The 19,074-nt window shown below is 48.8% G+C and overlaps 1 long non-coding RNA gene across 2 annotated transcripts in view; it reads left to right on the forward strand.

Moving 5' to 3' along the window:
* Window positions 1-8,106: 8,106 nt before the first annotated feature.
* Window positions 8,107-19,074, forward strand: part of LOC140515227 (uncharacterized) — a 35,293-nt gene continuing 24,325 nt past the window's right edge. Inside the window, exons 1-2 of one of the 2 annotated variants that reach the window (XR_011970903.1) lie at window positions 8,107-8,209; window positions 10,715-10,850. This is a non-coding gene — a long non-coding RNA (uncharacterized lncRNA). The remainder of the gene's footprint in view (window positions 8,210-10,714; window positions 10,851-19,074) is intronic. The other variant, XR_011970904.1, reaches the window with a different exon arrangement.

Here is a 19,074-nt window from a genome sequence, read left to right on the forward strand (position 1 = left end):
AGCTCTCCACACGTGCAATCCAACTTTCTTAGTCAGGAAGCGACATGAACCACAGCAGTGTCTCCGAAGGAGCCAGCAACCTGCTTCCTATAGGGCAGAATAAATATCTTATCTACTGGCAGTCACGGCAAGGTACCCTCTCCACGGACGGGGGCCGTGTGTCTCCCACCGAAGTGAGGTCCAGCTAGTCTCCCTAACTCTGCACTGCCCCTGGGCAAACACTGGCTGCTCAGGGTTCTTTGACTCAGTTGGTCATAGGGAGGCATGAAAGGTTTTTGCCACCAGCAGGTGTATGAACCAAGAAGATGAGTCTTTCATTGGCATGAATGGTGTGTTGGGTGGGGGAGACAGTGGGCTCGTGCAGTAGTCCATGGGGAGCGCACTGAGAAGATGCACAGTCACAGCAGGAATGGAGAGGAGGAGACATGCAAGATGTGTATCTAACTGAAATCAGAGATAGTGGCCTCTTTCAATAATTGGAAAACTTTGAAACTGTTTACAATCTGGTATCGATTTGTGTGATTGCCTGCTGGTTGATTGTGCCAGGTGCTTCAACCCATGCCCCAGATGCAACTCTCGGAAATGTGGAATCAAGTGCTGCCGCAATCGCGAGTGGGTTTACAATAAGTTGGCAGATGAATCTGGCGAGCTGGTCAGTGACTTTCACTTTGCCTTTCCTAAATAAGGTTCTGGCGACACTTGCCTCCCTTCCTTTGGAAGGTTGAGCTGACTTTTATTTTTTTTTTTAATTTCAAAATTGTATTTAAACCTGTTTTGCCAAACTACATTAAAGTCACACTGGTCAGGACTGAGTTTATCAAAATTGGGTACAGGGACATGTGTACTGTAAGATCACAAGACCCCAATCACTCATGAAATGAGCAGGTCATCTGGAAGAAACTTGATCCACTACCCATTTCCTGGCAGTTTTCAAACCATTTAGTCTCTACTCCAGGAACATTCCAGGAATCTCTCTCAATGTTACTGTTTCCACCTCTCCCCTTCCTTCCATCCCAGCCTTGGACTCCTGACTTGGGATTCTCTTCTAAGTAAACTTTGACTTTCTCTTGCCCTGGACCAGGCCTCCATGTCACTTCCCAACCATTTCCAGACCACATTTTGTGCACATCCTGCTTCCAGCTGCCCTTTATGTATGTTTTCTCTCGCTATAAAAAAGCCTCCTTGACTGTAGTTATTTGTTTGATTATATCTATAATCTCAGTACTTATTACAGTTTCTGGAAGTCAATAAGTGTTCTGTCGAACTATCTAAACAGGAGATGGACAAAAGAGACTGGGAAGAGCTCTCATTTTCACATGACACATCTGGGCGTACACACAGTTCCTTTTGGGTAAATGAGCTTGTATCAGATAAGTCTGGATAAGCTAGTTACTTTCCAGGACCTATTTTCACCATTCCAAATGACTTCAACACCAAACTCGTAATGATAAACCAGACCTGAAGATGGGCAGGGGATAGATATACAAATCTGAACTGCAGGTTTTATTTTTCAAATGCTAAGATTCCAATAAAATTTCCGATGTATTGCTGAAATAATTCTGTGTGAAACCTCTTTCTTTTTAATAAAGATTAGAATTTTTAATCTACAACCGAAGTGAAAAGGAAGTGACTGCTTTACTCTCCAGCCCTACAAGTGTTAGATTTGATTTCTACTGCACCTTTCTTCCAAAGAGAAAAGGTGACAGGCAAGTCACTTTTAAACACAAAATGCTGGCTTCCAAATTTAGATATTAAAATGTCCATCATTTCTAAACATAAGCTTAATATCCTAAATCATGGTGTCTTATATCTGATGTATAGGATTTTCATTTGAAAAGAATTTTTCTTTATTTTCGGTTTCCTTTTTCGTTAATTATTTTTTAAAATTTATTTATTTAACTTTTAACATTCATTTTAACAAAATTTTGGGTTCCAAATTTTCTCCCCTTTTGTCCCCTCCACCCATCCCAAAACACCGAGCATTCTTATTGCCCCTGTCACCAATCTGCTCTCTCTTCTATCATCCCTCTCTGCCCTTGTCTCCATCTTCTCTTTTGTCCTGTAGGGCCAAATAACTTTCTGTACCCCTTTACCTGTATTTCTTATTTCCTAGTGGCAAGAACAGTACTCGACAGTTGTTGCTAAAACTTTGAGTTCCAACTTCTTTTCCTCCCTCCCTCCCCACCCCTTCCCTTTGGAAGGCAAGCAATTCAATATAGGCCAAATCTGTGTAGTTTTGCAAATGACTTCCATAATAGTCGTGTTGTGTAAGACTAACTATATTTCCCTCCATCCTATCCTGTCCCCCATTACTTCTATTCTCTTTTGATCCTGTCCCTCCCCATGAGTGTCGACCTCAAATTGCTCCCTCCTCCCCATGCCCTCCCTTCCATCATCCCCCCCACCCTGCTTATCTCCTTCTCCCCCACTTTCCTGTATTGTAAGATAGGTTTTCATACCAAAATGAGTGTGCATTTTATTCCTTCCTTTAGTGGAATGTGATGAGAGTAAACTTGTTGTTTTTCTCTCACCTCCCCTCTTTATCCCTCCACTAATAAGTCTTTTGCTTGCCTCTTTTATGAGAGATAATTTGCCCCATTCCATTTCTCCCTTTCTCCTGCCAATATATTTCTCTCTCACTGCTTGATTTCATTTTTTTAAGATATGATCCCATCCTCTTCAATTCACTCTCTACACTCTGTCTCTATGTGTGTGTGCATGTGCGTGTGCGTGTGCATGTGTGTGTGTGTAATTGCACCCAGTACCCAGATACTGAATAGTTTCAAGAGTTACAAATATTGTCTTTCCATGTAGGAATGTAAACAGTTCAACTTTTATAAGTCCCTTATGACTTCTCTTTGCTGTTTACCTTTTCATGCTTCTATTCATTCTTGTGTTTGAAAGTCAAATTTTCTTTTCAGCTCTGGTCTTTGCATCAAGAATGCTTGAAAGTCCTCTATTTCATTGAAAGACCAATTTTTCCCCTGAAGTATTATACTCAGTTTTGCTGGGTAGGTGGTTCTTGGTTTTAGTCCTAGTTGCTTTGACTTCTGGAATATCCTATTCTACGCCCTCCGATCCCTTAATGTAGAAGCTGCTAGGTCTTGTGTGATCCTGATTGTATTTCCGCAATACTTGAATTGTTTCTTTCTAGCTGCTTGCAATGTTTTCTCCTTGACCTGGGAACTCTGGAATTTGGCCACAATGTTCCTAGGAGTTTCTCTTTTTGGATCTCTTTCAGGCAGTGATCTGTGGATTCCTTGAATACTTATTTTGCCCTCTGGTTCTAGAATCTCAGGGCAGTTTTCCTTGATAATTTCATGAAAGATGATGTCTAGGCTCTTTTTTTGATCATGGCTTTCAGGTAGTCCTATAATTTTTAAATTGTGTCTCCTGGACCTATTTTCCAGGTCAGTGGTTTTTCCAGTGAGATATTTCACATTATCTTCCATTTTTTCATTCTTTTGGTTTTGTTTTGTGATTTCTTGGTTTCTCATAAAGTCATTAGCCTCCATCTGTTCCATTCTAATTTTGAAAGAACCATTTTCTTCAGTGAACTTTTGAACCTCCTTTTCCATTTGGCTAATTCTGCTTTTGAAAGCATTCTTCTCCTCGTTGGCATTCCAAACCTCTTTTGCCAATTGAGTTAGCTTATTTTTCAAGGTGTTATTTTCTTCAGCATTTTTTTGGGTCTCCTTTAGCAGGGTGTTTACTTGTTTTTCATGCTTTGCTTGCATGTCTCTCATTTCTCTTCCCAGTTTTTCCTCCACCTCTCTAACTTGATTTTCAAAATCCTTTTTGAGCTCTTCCATGGTCTGAGCCCATTGAGTGGGCTGGAATACAGAAGCCTTGACTTCTGTGTCTTTCCCTGATGGTAAACATTGTTCTTCCTCATCAGAAAGGAAGGGAGGAAATACCTGTTCACCAAGAAAGTAACCTTCTATAGTCTTAATGTTTTCCCCCTTTTCTGGGCATTTTCCCAGCCAGTGACTTGACTTCTGAATATTCTCTTCACACCCACTTGGCCTCGAGATCTGCCCAGCCAGAGCTTGGGGTCTGAGATTCAAATGCTGCTCCCTAGCCTCAGGGCTTAGGCGGGGGCAGGGCTGCTATTCAGTGTGAGATCAGGTTCAGGTGCTCAGGTGGGAGCAGGGCCACCTCACGAGGCTCAGTTCCCTCAGGGGGTTTATGTGGAGACCTTCAACAATGGATCCAGGCTCCTGCCTGCTTGGGGAGCCCCTGTGTGCTGCTGCCTCCACTGCTACCTCCCAAGGGGGTCTGAGTTATGGGGGCACCCCACTCCCCTCTTGACCCACCAAGGAGACCCTCTCACCAACTCTTGTCACCTGTGTGTGGAGGGACCTGCGCAGCTGCTGGAGATTCTGTCCCTGAAGCCAGCTCAGATCCACTCCTCTCGGTGCTGCTCGGCCAAGGCAGGGCTGGGCTCTTCTCCGGGGTCTGCAGCATGAAGGACCTTTTGGGAGAGGTTTTCTGGGCTCTCTGGAACAGAAATCTCGTCCACTCAGTTGTTCTGTGGCTTCTGCTGCTCCAGAATTTGTTGGGAGTTCTTTTTTACAGATATTTTTTGGGCTGTGGGTTTGGAGCTAGCACATGTGTGTCTTTCTACTCGGCCATCTTGGCTCAGCCCCACCGAGCTGGCTTTTATTAAAGAGAGTCTAAGGACGTGGGCAAAGAGTTGCCATGGTCCTAGTGACAACTGGTCATTCCATCATCAGCAAACAATGTCCACCTCCAAATGATTCCATCTTTTCGGGTTTTTTTTTTCCATAGAAAGGAGAATAAGTCATTCTCACCTCCTCCCTTGTTATCTTTCCAACTTCAGTTATCACCTCAGCCAGGTCAGACGTGTCTTTAGATTTTGAGAAAAGAAAGGAGCCTGAGTCACTAAAGCCAGGAGTTAACTGTACTTCTTGTGGTCATTAGTGCTTGGTGGTTCAAAAAGACCAGTTTAAGTGTTAACTGCTCCTGAACGTGAGAATAAGATCCTATCAACCAATTTGGGGCAGACGTTTGCTTGGGACAGTTTTACTTGCTGTTAGGTGGTTGTATTTTGGATTCTTTCTCACTCCTCCACTCTAGTCTTTCACGTTCAGTGATAGTCCAGAAATTGTTAACCTATTCAGATGGCTGCATAACGAAAATGGATAGGTATTGTTCGAGCAACAGCATTTAAAGACAAAAAAAAGTCATTTTGAATTCAAAGCTTGTTTTTAATGTGAAAGAATTCCCTTCACTTCAGCAACCAAGCATGGCTCTAGACCACCATATCCAATGGCGTACAGCTGTGCAGGGAGGCACACCATTAGGGCCAAGGTAGGAAAGATACCCCAACAAGACGCCAAAAAGAGTCACAATCAGCCAGATGTGCCTGGAAATGTGTGAATAAAAAATAGGGGCCTTTGGATGTGGCAGTGGCTGCAGCCCTGGGCCTGCAGTCAGGAAGACTTATCTTGCTGGATTCAAATTGGGCCCCAGATCCTTCCTAGCTGTGTGCCCTGGGCCAGTCACTTCACCTTGCTTGCTTCTCTTTCCTCATCTGTACAATGAGCTAGAGACCAAATGTCAAACCACGCCAGTATCTTTGCACAGGTTCCTTTGGATGTCTGCTGGACTTACCACAATATGCAGCGCCCCCACCTGCTGACACTTGCTGGTTAAGAATGGACAGTGGAGTTGACTTGTTGTGTGTGTGTATTGGAAAAAGGAAGTGATCACTATGACTTTAATTCTGGTAGACAACAGATGGAAGACGTATGTATGGTTTTTGAAAATTTTCTTCTTTTCTTTCCTCATGCTTCCCCTGCCCTCTTCTACTGTATCTGACCCCTCCCCCCATATCCCCAAGCTCCATGGAGGATACTCTCATCCTCTTGGGTCACTGCAGCACCCCCAGGGGTAGACTCACCATCTTAGGGAAGGGGATCTATGATCTCATTCTGGACCTTGAGCAAGCCTCTCAGCCTCCTGGGGCCTCAATTTTCTCCTCTGTAAATGGAGGCAGCTTTGCTAGATTACCTTCATCTTCCAGCCCTAACTCCACCTTGCCCATGCTGGGGCAGAGTAGCTCTTCCCTCTTTCCCTCCATGCCCCTGCCTTCCCGGGGGTGCCTCTCTGTCAAACCCCACTCCCCCCCCCTCTCTGCCCCTTTCTGGACCCTTGCCTGCATCCTTTGTCCCTAGGGGCTAGAGCAGGTTCCTTCCTTTCTGTGCTTGGGAGTCTTGGAGGCTGGGTGTCAGTCAGGGAGTCCTGAGAGAAGAAGGCCTTGTTTCTCATCCATTCCTCCTCTAGGGGAACAAAGGCTGGGGGCCTGTGGGACAGGCAGAGTCCTGGTAACTCTCATTTTGATTCCTCCATATTTGAGTGGAAGCCCAATGACCAAAGGTCTTGTGAGCCTGGCCCAGGTAGGGCCAGGTGCTCAACTTTTTCCATCCTTCTTGTGGTGAGGAGAGGGGTGGGAGTCTGGGGAAGGGGCAGAGGCCTGGAAAGAGCCTCAGGGAAACTGAAGGCAATATGGTTGTGTTTCATCTTGGGACTCAGTTCCAACTAGCCCCTTGGCGACCTGGGAATGTCCAGGGCAGGTGTCTACAGGGCATTCAGTAGAGGCCATGTGATGTCATAGGATGTTATCTACACATTATGCATGATGAACTGACACATAAATAATGCATACTTGATGAAGGGGCCAAAGAGTGTGAGATCAGGTGATTGAGGGAGGCCCAGGAGGGGAAGGTGAAGGACAGGGACTTGAATGCCTAGGGTCTAGAACAGTCCAGCCCCATGGTAGGTGCCTAATGCACCAGGTGCACCCCGTGTGTTTCCCAACCATCGCAAGGAACTGGCAAGGAGGCTGCACACAATGCCTCCTGGGCTCCCCTTTAGAGGTGCAGGATCTGGGTTGAAATTTGGCGTCTGTGGGCAAGGGTCAGTCCTTCCCCTCCCTGAGCCTCAGTTTCCTCCCCAGTGGGTGCTGTTGGTCCTCCCTTCTGGAAGAGGACCATGACAGCAGGGAGGTGACGCCACGAGTTGCAAGGGAATTGGATTTAAGTGAGAGAGGGCTGGTCAAGGTCCCCAGCCTCATTTCTCCCCAGACCAATCCGGGTCCAGTGGGGAGAGATACATCAGGAAGACTGCAGATGGCCCCCATAGTGCCTTGGACACAGCAGGCACTCTGTGATTGTCCGTGATTCTGACTCTAATTCAAGCTGAGCTCCTCCAGAAGACCCCCTCCCCCAGGGATCCCAAAGTCTCCTTCCTTCACCCCTGCTGGCTCCCTTTCCTTGCTCCCAGACCTTCCATGGAGGGGAGGGCTTTGCCCACTCCACCCCTGCTGTAAAGGGTGTCCTGATCACAAAGCACTGGTCTGGCCCCAGCTGCACGTTGGTGAGCACTACTTATTGATCAGTTCATGGACTGGCTTCCTGATCTCGTTCCCCCCCTCCCCTGCCCAACCGCCCCCTGCCTTCGCAGTTCCCGCCCTTTCCTGGCAGGGACCCTGGGGCAAACACCTACGGGGGTTACAGTTTAGGGCTGGACTCGAACTCTGCACCTCCTGCCCTGCCCCGCCCCCTTACTACCGCCCATGCCACCCCCTCAGTAACGCGGCGCCTGCGCCCTGGGTTTTCCCGCCCAGAGCCTGGGAGTCTGGCAAGCCTCTGGTTGGGCTCCTAATCTGGGAAGTGCGGGACACCACTGGGCCTCAGCTGCCACTTGGGTAAGATGGGGTCTACCAATCCCAGGGCCCCCTGGGCTCCTCCCGGGGCTCAGTTTCCCCACGTGTAAGGGGGGTGGGGGTAGGGAGGCCGCCAAAAGGGGCCCTGGAGAATGCTGGCATCCATGCCCCACCTCTGGGACGCTAAGCCAGCGCCTCCCTTGCCTGTAAAAGGCGCCTGTGGGAGGCCCCTTCCAGGCCCCAACCCCATCTTGTGCCTGTTGGGGGCAGAGCAGCACCTCGAGCTCCCCTTCCTCCCCCAGGGTGCCCCTGTGGGTGGCCAAGCCCTCCCCTGGCCTCCCCTCCCCCCTGCCCCCTCCCCTTCTCTGCCCCGCCCCCTCTTCTCCCCGCCCCTCTCAGCCCTGCCCCCTCTCCTCCCTTCCCTTGCATCCTGCCATCGCTAGGGGGCACAGCAGGCTCCTTCCTTTCTGTGCTCGTGAGAGCTCGAGGCAGAGAGTCTCTCAGGTCCTCCTGGCAGAGGTAGGCCGCGTTTCTCATCCTTCACCATCCTCGGGGGGGTAATGGGAGTGGTACTAGGGGGGCTGAGAGCCGGGGGTCGAGGGGGGCCTCGTTTGTCATCCTTCGCGTCCTGGGGGGTGGCAGTTGGGCTCGGGTGGCGGAGCCGCTGTAGGCCTCATGTCTCGTCCTCCATCTTTTGGTGTCAGGGCATGTGGACGGACTTCCGGGGGAGAGGCAGAGCCCCAGATGGCCGCTTTTCCCGTCCTTTGCCAGTCTTCAGGGGACAATGGGATGTGTAGTGGGGGAGCAGAGGGTTGGGGGTCTCAGGAGGGCCCCGTTTTTCATCCTTCGCGTCCTGGGGGGTGGCAGTTGGGTTCGGGTGGCGGAGCCGCTGTAGGCCTCATGTCTCGTCCTCCATCTTTTGGTGGCAGGGCCAGCGGGCGGACTTCCGGGGGAGAGGCAGAGCCCCAGATGGCCGCTTTTCCTGTCCTTTGTCATTCTTCAGAGGACAATGGGATGTGTAGTGGGGGAGCAGAGGGTTGGGGGTCTCAGGAGGGCCCCGTTTCTCATCCTTCGCGTCCTGGGGGGTGGCAGTTGGGCTCGGGTGGTGGAGCCGCTGTAGGCCTCATGTCTCGTCCTCCATCTTTTGGTGGCAGGGCCAGCGGGCGGACTTCCGGGGGAGAGGCAGAGCCCCAGATGGCCGCTTTTCCTGTCCTTTGTCATTCTTCAGAGGACAATGGGATGTGTAGTGGGGGAGCAGAGGGTTGGGGGTCTCAGGAGGGCCCCGTTTCTCATCCTTCGCGTCCTGGGGGGTGGCAGTTGGGTTCAGGTGGCGGAGCCGCTGTAGGCCTCATGTCTCGTCCTCCATCTTTTGGTGTCAGGGCATGTGGACGGACTTCCGGGGGAGAGGCAGAGCCCCAGATGGCCGCTTTTCCCGTCCTTTGTCATTCTTCAGGCGACAATGGGATATGTAGTGGGGGAGCAGAGGGTTGGGGGTCTCGGGGGGACCCCGTTTTTCATCCTTCGCGTCCTGGGGGGTGGCAGTTGGGCTCGGGTGGTGGAGCCGCTGTAGGCCTCATGTCTCGTCGTCCATCTTTTGGTGGCAGGGCCAGCGGGCGGACTTCCGGGGGAGGGGCAGAGCCCCAGATGGCCGCTTTTCCCGTCCTTTGCCAGTCTTCAGGGGACAATGGGATATGTAGTGGGGGAGCAGAGGGTTGGGGGTCTCGGGGGGGCCCCGTTTTTCATCCTTCGCGTCCTGGGGGGGTGGCAGTTGGGCTCGGGTGGTGGAGCCGCTGTAGGCCTCATGTCTCGTCGTTCATCTTTTGGTGGCAGGGCCAGCGGGCGGACTTCCGGGGGAGAGGCAGAGCCCCAGATGGCCGCTTTTCCCATCGTTTGCCCTCCTTTGCAGGGGGCACAGTGGGCGGGGTACACTGGGGGAAGTTGGGGGTGGGGATCTGCGTGGGGGCGAGCCTGGTTGGCCTCGTTTCTGAGCCTTGGCCAGCCTCTGGGTTATGGGGTTCGATGGGCGGAGGTCTGTGGGGAGGGCAAGGCCGAGGTTGCCCTTCTTTCTGATCCGTGCCGATCCTGTGGCGGGGCGAGGCTTGGGATTCAGGGGAAGACGGAGCCCTGCAATTTCTAGATTTCTCATTCTGCATCTTTTGGTGGGGGTGCCAAGGGCCGTGGGTATGGGGGGGCAGAGTCCAGGTAGGCCTGGCTTCTCTTCCTTCGCCATTGTTTGCGGGGGGCAAAGGACGAGGTCTGGGGGGGGGGGACGAGCCCCAGAGGGAGCTTCTGGAGCCCTAAAGCCTCCCTGGCTGTGTTTTCTCCCAGCCCTGAGTGTGAGCTGCCCCCGTGGGTCCCTCAGACCTGGCAAGGCCTTTACCGCGTGAACAACTAGACCCTCACCCTACCAGGAAAAATGGGGAGGGGGTTTTCTACAGGGGTTCATATATGTATGGTGTAATATGTCATTGTTATCTGATGAGGGAATTTTGTTCCGAGGTGTTTCATGGAGACATAAGTCTAGAAGTCATTAATTAATGAATTGCCTGAAGATAATTAAATAAGTCAAGTGGCAGACCACATGGTGAACCAGAGGAGAGGTGGGTGGTCTTGATGAACATCCCCCTGGATGGCCACACTACCAGCCCCCACCAGGTGTCCAGAAGAGGGTCCCTGTGTCCAGGGCAGGACTTGGCCATTTTTAAAAATTGAAGCACCCCCTGGCAGAGATCCTCCTTATCCTTCAGGCCTCTGCCACCTCCCGATTCACTGCTTACATGGCATCCTGTTGAGAAACCAGGGGATGAGTGGGCCAAGCATCCAGCCCTGGAGGTGGGCCATGGCTTGGATGCAGGTGAATGAGGGAGATTTCCGGGCCTACAAAGAGGGGGCTGCCTGAATACAGAAGGCAAAGCTGCACCAACTTGCAGGAAACGTCACCCATACAACCAAGTCTACTTACTTGCTCCTAGGTTGTGTCTCCTGTATTTGCGTTACTCAGGCAAAATTCTCTTTGGTACCCAGGTGCTGGTGAAATCCTCTTTCTCCTTTCCACTCAGAGAGGCCTCTTTCTGGATCATCGCCTCAACATCAAGTGGCTGCCCCTTCTGGGAGTCTAACAGTGAAGCAGCAGCACCCCAGTGACTCCTGACTGGCCTCAGTAAGTTGCACTTCCTTGACCCCTAACCCCTCACTACAAAAACCCCAATGTATTTTTAATAATTTTTTTGTCTTCAGTTCTCTGCAATCACTTCCATACATCTGATAGTTTTACCTTCCATCCTCCACTTTCCTCCTTGCTTCCCCTCCCTCTCCCCCCTTCCCTTTATGGCATACCATCGTATATAGATCCTACACACAGATTCTTGTTGAATACATTTTCATCTTAGTCATGTTGAGTGGAACAATGAAAGTGAATTGGAGAAGCATGAAAAGAAAACAAGGCACAAGAGACAATGGCCTGCTTCCTTCAGGGATCCAGTTCCATCGTTCTTTCTGTAAGGCATTTTGCCTCGAGTCCATTGGAAATTTTTGAGTTCCTTGCATTGCTGTGAAGGGTCAAGTCTTCCAGAAAAATTCCTCGCACACTGTGATTGTGACTGTGTACAAAGTTCTCCTGGTTCTGCTCAATTCACTCACCATCACATCACAGAAGTCTTTCCAGGCCTCTCTGATGTCTTCCTGTTCATCTTTTCTTAGAGCGCAGTAGTATTCCATTACTTTCAAAAAGCACAAGCTGTTCTGCCATTCCCCAAAGGATGAGCATTCCCTCGATTTTGAGTTCTTGGCCACCAGACAGAGAGCTGCTTTAAATATTTTGGTACATGTGGGATCCTTTCTCATTTTCGTGGTGTTTTGGGGACACAGTCCTGGAAGCGATATTGCTGGATCATAGGGTATACCCATTTTTGTAGCCCTTTGATCATAGTTCCAGATGGCTCTCCAGAACGGTTGTATCAACTCACAGCTCCACCAACAATGAATTGGTGTTCCGACCATCCCACATCTTCTCCAACATTTATCATGTTCCTGTTTTGTCATGTTAGCCAATCTGATAGGTGTGATGTGGGGCCTCATAGTAGTTTTGTTTTGTGCATCTCTCATCAATAGTGATTTACAGCATTTTTCCCATGACTATACCTACCTTTAATTTCTTACTTTGCAAGCTGCTTGTTCTTATCATTTGACCACTAATCAGTTGGGCAGTGACTTGGATTCTTGTACATTTGACTCAGTTTGCTATATATTTTTGGAATGAGGCCTTTGTCACAGACACTAGTTGCAAAAGTTCTTTCCCTGTTTTCTGCTTCCCTCCTAATCTTGGTTGCGTTGGGTTTGCTTGCGCAAAAATTTTCAATTTGACGTAATGAAAATGACCCAGTTTTCACTTCATAATGTTCTCTATCTCTTGTTTGGACAGAAATGTCTCCATTCTCCATAAATCTGACAAATCCAGTGTTCCTTGCTCCCCTTGTTGGTTTATAGCATCACTCTTTATAGCTCCATCATGTATCCATTTGTGCTTTGTTCTTGTATACGGTTGGCAGGCATTGGTCTACACCCAGTTTCTGCCACACTTATCCAGTTTGTGCAGCAGTTTTTTTCAAACAGTGAGATCTTCTCCCAGAAGCAGGGGTTCTTCGGTTGATCAAGCAGTAGGTTGTTATATTCATTGATTACTGTGCCTTGAATACCTAACATATTCCACTAGTCTGCCCCTCTATTTCTTACCCAGTACCAAGTAGTTTTGATGATTGCTGCTTTAAATGCAAATTGAGACCTCCTAGTGCTTGGCCAGTATCCTTGCCATTTCCATTCATTAGCTCCCTTGATATTCTGGACCTTTGGTTCTTCCACACATATTTTGATATTATTTTTTGTATGTAGCTCTAGAGAATAATTATCTGATAGTTTGATTGGTATGGCAATGAACAGGTCAAGTCATTTAGGTAGGATTATTTTTATTTTATTAGCTTTGCCTACTCACGAGCAACTGATGTTTTTCCACTTACTTAGATCTGACTATATTTGTGTGAAATGCGTTTTGTCATTGTGTTCATATAGCCCCTGGATTTGTTTTGGCAGGTAGACTCCCAGGCATCGTATAGTGTCCACCGTAACTTTAAATGAGATTTCCTTTCCTAGTTCTTGCTGTTGGTCTTTGTTAGTATTATATAGAAATCCAGATGATTTATGTGAGTTTATTTTGTAACCTACAAGTTGACTAACGTTGTTTATTATTTCAAGTAGTTTTTTTCCTTGGTTCTCTAAGTATATCATCATATCACCTGCAAAGAGTGATAACTTAGTTTCCTCTTTGCCTACTCTTATACCTTCAATTTCTTTTTATCTTCTTAATGGTGAAGTGGACATTATTTCCCCTCCCCCCCAGAGCCCCTGGGTTGAGAAATGTCTGTTGAGCTTCTAGGTAGTGTTGGGCCTAGTATCCACTTTCTGTTGTACCCCTTTGCCTAGCAGCTGCCTGGGCCCCCCATCTCTGTTGTACCCCTTTGCTTAGCAGCTGCCTGCGCCCCCCCTCTCTGTTGTACCCCTTTGCCTAGCAGCTGTCTGGGCCCCCTCTCTGTTGTACCCCTTTGCCTAGTAGCTGCCTGGGACCCCTCTCTGTTGTACCCCTTTGTTTAGCAGCTGCCTGGCCCCGCTCTCTGTTGAACCCCTTTGCCTAGCAGCTGCCTGGGCCCCCTCTCTGTTGTACCCCTTTGCTTAGCAGCTGTCTGGGACCCCTCTCTGTTGTACCCCTTTGCCTAGCAGCTGCCTGGAGCCCCCTCTCTGTTGTGCCCCCTTGCCTAGCAGTACCTAGGAACCCCTGTCAAAACTGTTCTGTGAAAAATGTGTGCTATTGGAACCACAAGGCTGTACCGGGAAGTGCTAAGATGCTTAAAAGGCACACACACCTTTGTTCGGGGCTGCCTCTTCGGAGGCCGCTGGCTGATAAAGAAGCTCCCAAATTCTCAATTGACTCTTGCCTGTGCCTGTCTCAGTCTGTCCATTACAATGGTAAAGTTAATATTTCTAGTACCATCCTTGTTTCACCCCTGATCTTACTGGAAATGCATTCATCTTATCCGCATTACATATAATGCTAGAGCAGGCTCCTTCCTTTCTCTGCTTGGGAGACCACCAGGCTTCGTGTCATTCAGGGAGTCCGGAGAGAAGAAGGCCTTGTTTCTCATCCATTCTTCCTCCGGGGGAACAAAGGCTGGGGGCCTGTGGGACAAGCAGAATCCTGGTCGTTCTCATTTTCATTCTTCCACATTTGGGTGGAAGGCCAGTGACCAAAGGTCTTGGGAGCCTGGACAAGGTAGGCCCAGGTGCTCATCCTTTACCATTCTTCTTGTGGAGAGGAGAGGGGTGGGAGTCTGAGGAAGGGGCAGAGCCCTGGAAAGAGCCTCAGGGAAACTGAAGGAAATATTTTTGTGCTTCATCTGGGGACTCAGTTCCAATTAGCCCCTTGGCCACCCGGGAATGTCCAGTGCAGCTGTCTACAGGGCATTCACTAGAGGCCATGTGATGTCATAGGATGTCATTTACATATTATGCATTATGAACTGACACATAAATAACGCATACTTGACGAAGGGGCCAAAGGCTTTGAGCTTGGGTGATTGGTGGAGATCCAGGATGGGAAGGTGAGGAACAGGGGCTTGAATGCCCAGGGCCTAAAAGAGTGCCAGCCCCATGGTCAGTGCCTAATGCAGCAGGTGCACCTAGTGTGTTTCCCAGCGATCCCAGGGAATTGGCAAGCAGGCTGGACAGACCGGCTCCTGGGCTCCTCTCTAGAGGTGCAGGATCTGGGACGAAATTTGGTTTCTGTGAGCAAGGGTCAGTCCTTCCCCTCCCTGAGCCTCAGTTTACTTCCCAGTGGGTGCTGTTGGTCCTCCCTTCTGGAAGAGGTCCATGACATCACGGAGGTGACACTACGATTTGCAAGTGAATTGTATTTAAGTGAGGGAGGCCTGGGCAAGGTCCCCAGCCTCACTTCTCCCCAGAGCCATCTGGGTCCAGTGGGGAGAGATACATCCAGAAGACTGCAGATGGCCCCCATAGTGCCTTGGACACAGCAGGCATTCTGTGAATGTCTGTGATTCTGACTCTAATGCAAGCTGAGCTCCTCCAGAAGACCCCCTCCCCCAGCTTTCCCAAAGTCTCCTTCCTTCACCCCTGCTGGCCCCCTTTCCTTCCTCCCAGACCCTCCATGGTGGGCAGGGTTCCACCCACACCACCCTTGCTGTAAAGGTCCTCTTTCCCCATTGGAGGGTAAGCCCTTACAGGGCAAGCCTGTCTTTGCCTCTGTTGGCATCTGCTGCCCATCTCCTGGCACACACGTTGGAGCTGCTTTGAGGTTTGTTGACCTGATCACAAAGCACTGGTCTGGCCCCAGTTGGACTTCCCCCAACTCAGGAGACTGGATGGACTCTGATCTAAGCAAATCCCTAAGACTCGAATTGCAGAGAAAGTGTCAGGCTCCAGAGGGGAGAGGAAGGGGAGTTTTCTCACCTGCGAGTACCCTGAGGCAGGGAGAAGACAGCTGCAGTGCCTCAGCAGCCTGGCTGGAGAGTGTCCCTTGCTTCGTCTGAAAACTGTCCCTTCATCTCTGGCCTCTGTTCCAGGAGACCAGCTCCTGCCTGACCTGCCTCTCTGGCTGTGGCAGCTGAGCAGCTTCATGAACTGGAGCCCATCTATCCCTCTACAGCCGGGTGGTTCTGCTTTCCACAGGAGAGAAGCCGAGGGGTGGGGACAGGAATGGTGGAGCTCCCAGGGTAGGTTTTCTTCTCACCTCCTCCCACCTTGCTCCAGCTCTGATGGCTGTGTTTTCCTTTACAGTGAATGAGGTGAAAGAAATGGTGCTTCAAATGCTCATGGATGGAGGGGAGTTTGTAGGTCACAGTGCTGGGCTTCCAGAAGACAGGGGCAATGGGTCAGACCATGGCCTGGAAGGCTTGGGGTAAAGTGAAGTTTGAGGAGGAGGAGGAAGAGCACTAGGCTGTCCTTTCCAGCCATTCCTGGAAGACTGGGTGGCCCAAAATATTTTCGTGGGTTTCTTTTCACCGTAGATACTTTTTGGGATTGTTTGGCAGAAAGGGATCCATGTTGATGGGTGGCCATGTATAGGGAGAAAACTATATTTCAGTCATTCATATAAATTAATTTAACAGTCAATTATTTTCATCCAAGTTTAGGAGATTGTCTCTTCATGTTTAGGTTTTCAATAAAACACATTTTTTTTCCTAAAATGAAGAGACCACATGGATCAGTTTTCCTAACTTTTAGCAATTTCTTCTGCTTTTTCCTCTTGTGTCTTTTAAATTATTATTTGTTAGGGAATGGTGATCAGGGACACGAGAGGGGAAGAAATATTGAGAGAAATGTTGAAAGAACCAATTCAATTTCTTAATTCTTCAGAAGATCAGGCCATTAGCTTTGGGCATTAGAAGGCCATCAGTGACCTGTGAAAGTCCAGTTTCAGGAGAGCTTTGAGGGAAGAACCCAGAGGAGAGTGGGCCGTGAGCAAGCGGAAACATTAGGGAAGCTGATGTTTTGGAAAAATTAAAAAATGGAAGGGAAGAGATATGTGGGATGGTAAAAAGGTCAAGGATGCAGTGTGTAGGGCACTTCCAATACATACAACTTTAGATAACCTCTGCTTTAAGAAATATGCGACTGATGTTTGTCAATAGGATGTTTCCTTCACAAACACGTTTGGCTGAATACAGGTTAAAATCTCATCCAAAGGACTTTTGATTTGAAGTCTTCAATCGTGCCCACACGTACGAACCAGTGAATCAGGTGTGTTGGTCGTACCATCAGGGTGATACGTTGAAAGCAGTTTGTGCTGAGGATGACTTTGTCCTGTGGACATTGACTGACCTTGGTGTCCCATGTTCCTGGACTCTCGGCATCTTGTGGGGACAATTATACATCAATGAAGTCTTTACTCATTACTACCCTTTATAGAAATCATGGTCCAATTTGTCCCCATAATTGTGGATATATACAAGGGTGTGCTGGAGGAGATTTAAAATTTTCATTGTGAATATTGATACCCTGGAAAATGGCAAACACTGTGTATCAGGCCACTATGTATTGTTTTGTTCAAGACCTAGGGCAAAGAGAGTGAAGGTAAGTAGGTTAACAATGCAGGTTAAAGATAACACTGTGCACATTTGGCCATCCCCCCTGCCTGGAGCTGGTTGTTAAATGTTTACCAGTATAAGCCTGGATGCATCTGCTCGTTGGAGGAAAAGAGAAGAGCTAGAAGTTGGAAGGTGGGATGTAGGGGGTTTGGTTGTCTACAGGACCAGACTTATTATGGAGTCTTTTCATTCTTGTCTGACTCTCATTTGTGGTTTTCTTGGCAGAGATCCTGGAGCAGTTTGCCGTTTTCTCTTCCAGCTCATTTTACAGATGAGGAAACTGTGGTTACAGGTTTAAGGGATTTGCCTAGGTTTAGTTCTTGGGACTGGATTTCAACTCTCGGAGATGCCCTTCCTAACTCCCTAACTACAGGCTCAAGTAAAACACTTAATGAATTCAGGACAGGCCACATAAGTGCCTGAAAAAACCCTAGAGACCCCCCAGAGAGGGAAGGAGAAGAGTTTTGACTGGTTACAGGTGACGACGTGACTCTTCTGTGCTTTATTGGGCTACATAAAATCCACGCGATGCTCAGTGTATTCTTAGCCTCAGTACTTGCAAGGGACCAGAGGGCTCTCTCTGTGTTCTTCAGTGACCCAGACATGACTCAAATCCTGTTGTTCCCACAGAAAACCCTTGGTGGGCTTGTGACCCACACAAAGTGTGGTGAGTGAGAAGCCCTCCGGAACGAGTGCTGTCTGTGTAAAGGCAGACTTTCAGTTCAGGGGCAGTGTTGAAATATCTGTGAGCCACAATGTACTTCTTTCCTCTGGGGTGAAAAAGAAACTCCTGTTTAGCTTTGAAAGCCCTTCCCAACCTTCCTCTCTAGGCTCATTGGACATTCCTTCCCTTTCTGCACCCCAGCCAGACTGGCTCCCTGCCTGTTTCTCACTCCCAATAGGCACAAGACTCCCACCTCCATGTCTTTGCACTGCCTGTCTCCCACTCCTAGAATGCCCTTCCTTCTCACCTGCACCTCCCAGAATCCTTGTCTTCCTTTAAGCTGAAGTTCAAGCACCATCTTCTGCATGAAACCTTTCCTGATTCCCCTCTTAAACCTTCGAGTTCCCCATCTATTCCCTCTCTCTTTCTCTGTACGTGCACTCCTTGCAGTTATAATGCCGATGTTATTATTTTTATTCTTATAACTATCTTTGTCATCCCCATTGGAATGTAATGTCCTTGTGAGTAGGGATTGTTTCATCTTCCTTACCAGAGCTCAGCACAGCGCCTGGCACTTCGTACGTGTGTCAGAAGAACTTGCTGGTTGATTTTGGAAAAGGAGATAGAATTAACTGATTACAGAAAAGAAGATAGAATTGTAATTGAGTGATTAAAAAGAGAAAAATTATGCCCAGCACTCATGGCATCGTACAGCCAGAAGCACTTGCCTCCACTAAGGAAAGGCTCTCATTTGAAAGGCAAGGAAACTGAGGCTACTTAAAAATAAAAATGCCAGTGTGCTGCCCTATGTCCCCAACTGTTGCGGGCCCAAATAGATAGAAAACATAGTCCTGTGACTCCCAAGAGAGGAACCATCAGTGGGGCCTTTGTTACCTTCCAGATAAATCCAGGAGGATTCTCCCAGGGCGTCCTGGTTCCCTTCTCTCAGAGAAGGAGTGCCCTGAGGACAGTTTGCCTTTCTTTCTCTTTGCAGGAGCATCACACTGGGAGAATGGAAGAGCCTTCAGGGCAGGTCCTGTTTCCCTTCTGTATCTGGGTCCTGGTGCCTAGTCAAGTGCCAGGGACCTGGGCAGCCCTGAGGGAGAGCTTGTTAATAAATACTTGGATAGACAGAGCAACTAGCAAGGGGCTGTGCCACTGGAGGAGGGGTGTTGCTTCTGTTCAAACAAGCTAGGACTTCTTCCTCCCAATCCAGCCCCTGTGAAAGGGTGAGTGCGCCCTGTGGCCCTCACCTGTGGCCTACAGCTGAGACTGCAGCAGCTACAGGTCCCCAAATTCCCTTGGTGACTTTGAGGTTATCACTTGACCTCTCTAGAGCTCACTTTTCTCCTCTGAAAATGAAAGGGTTTAAAAGATGATAATTATGTCTGGTTAAGTTCTTGATCACAGGTTCCCAAACATTTGACCTACTGCTTCTTTTTCAAAAAATCATTGCTCAGAGACCCCTGGAAGTCTGCTTTCTTCAGGTGTTAATGGTTTTCCTCTTTTTGAAAAAATGCGTCATTTAAAAAAAGTATGTCATTTTCTTAAAAAAAATGATGCACCTT

Source organism: Notamacropus eugenii, chromosome X (genome assembly GCF_028372415.1).
Source record: "Notamacropus eugenii isolate mMacEug1 chromosome X, mMacEug1.pri_v2, whole genome shotgun sequence".
In the NCBI taxonomy this organism is placed as follows: Eukaryota; Metazoa; Chordata; class Mammalia; order Diprotodontia; family Macropodidae; genus Notamacropus; species Notamacropus eugenii.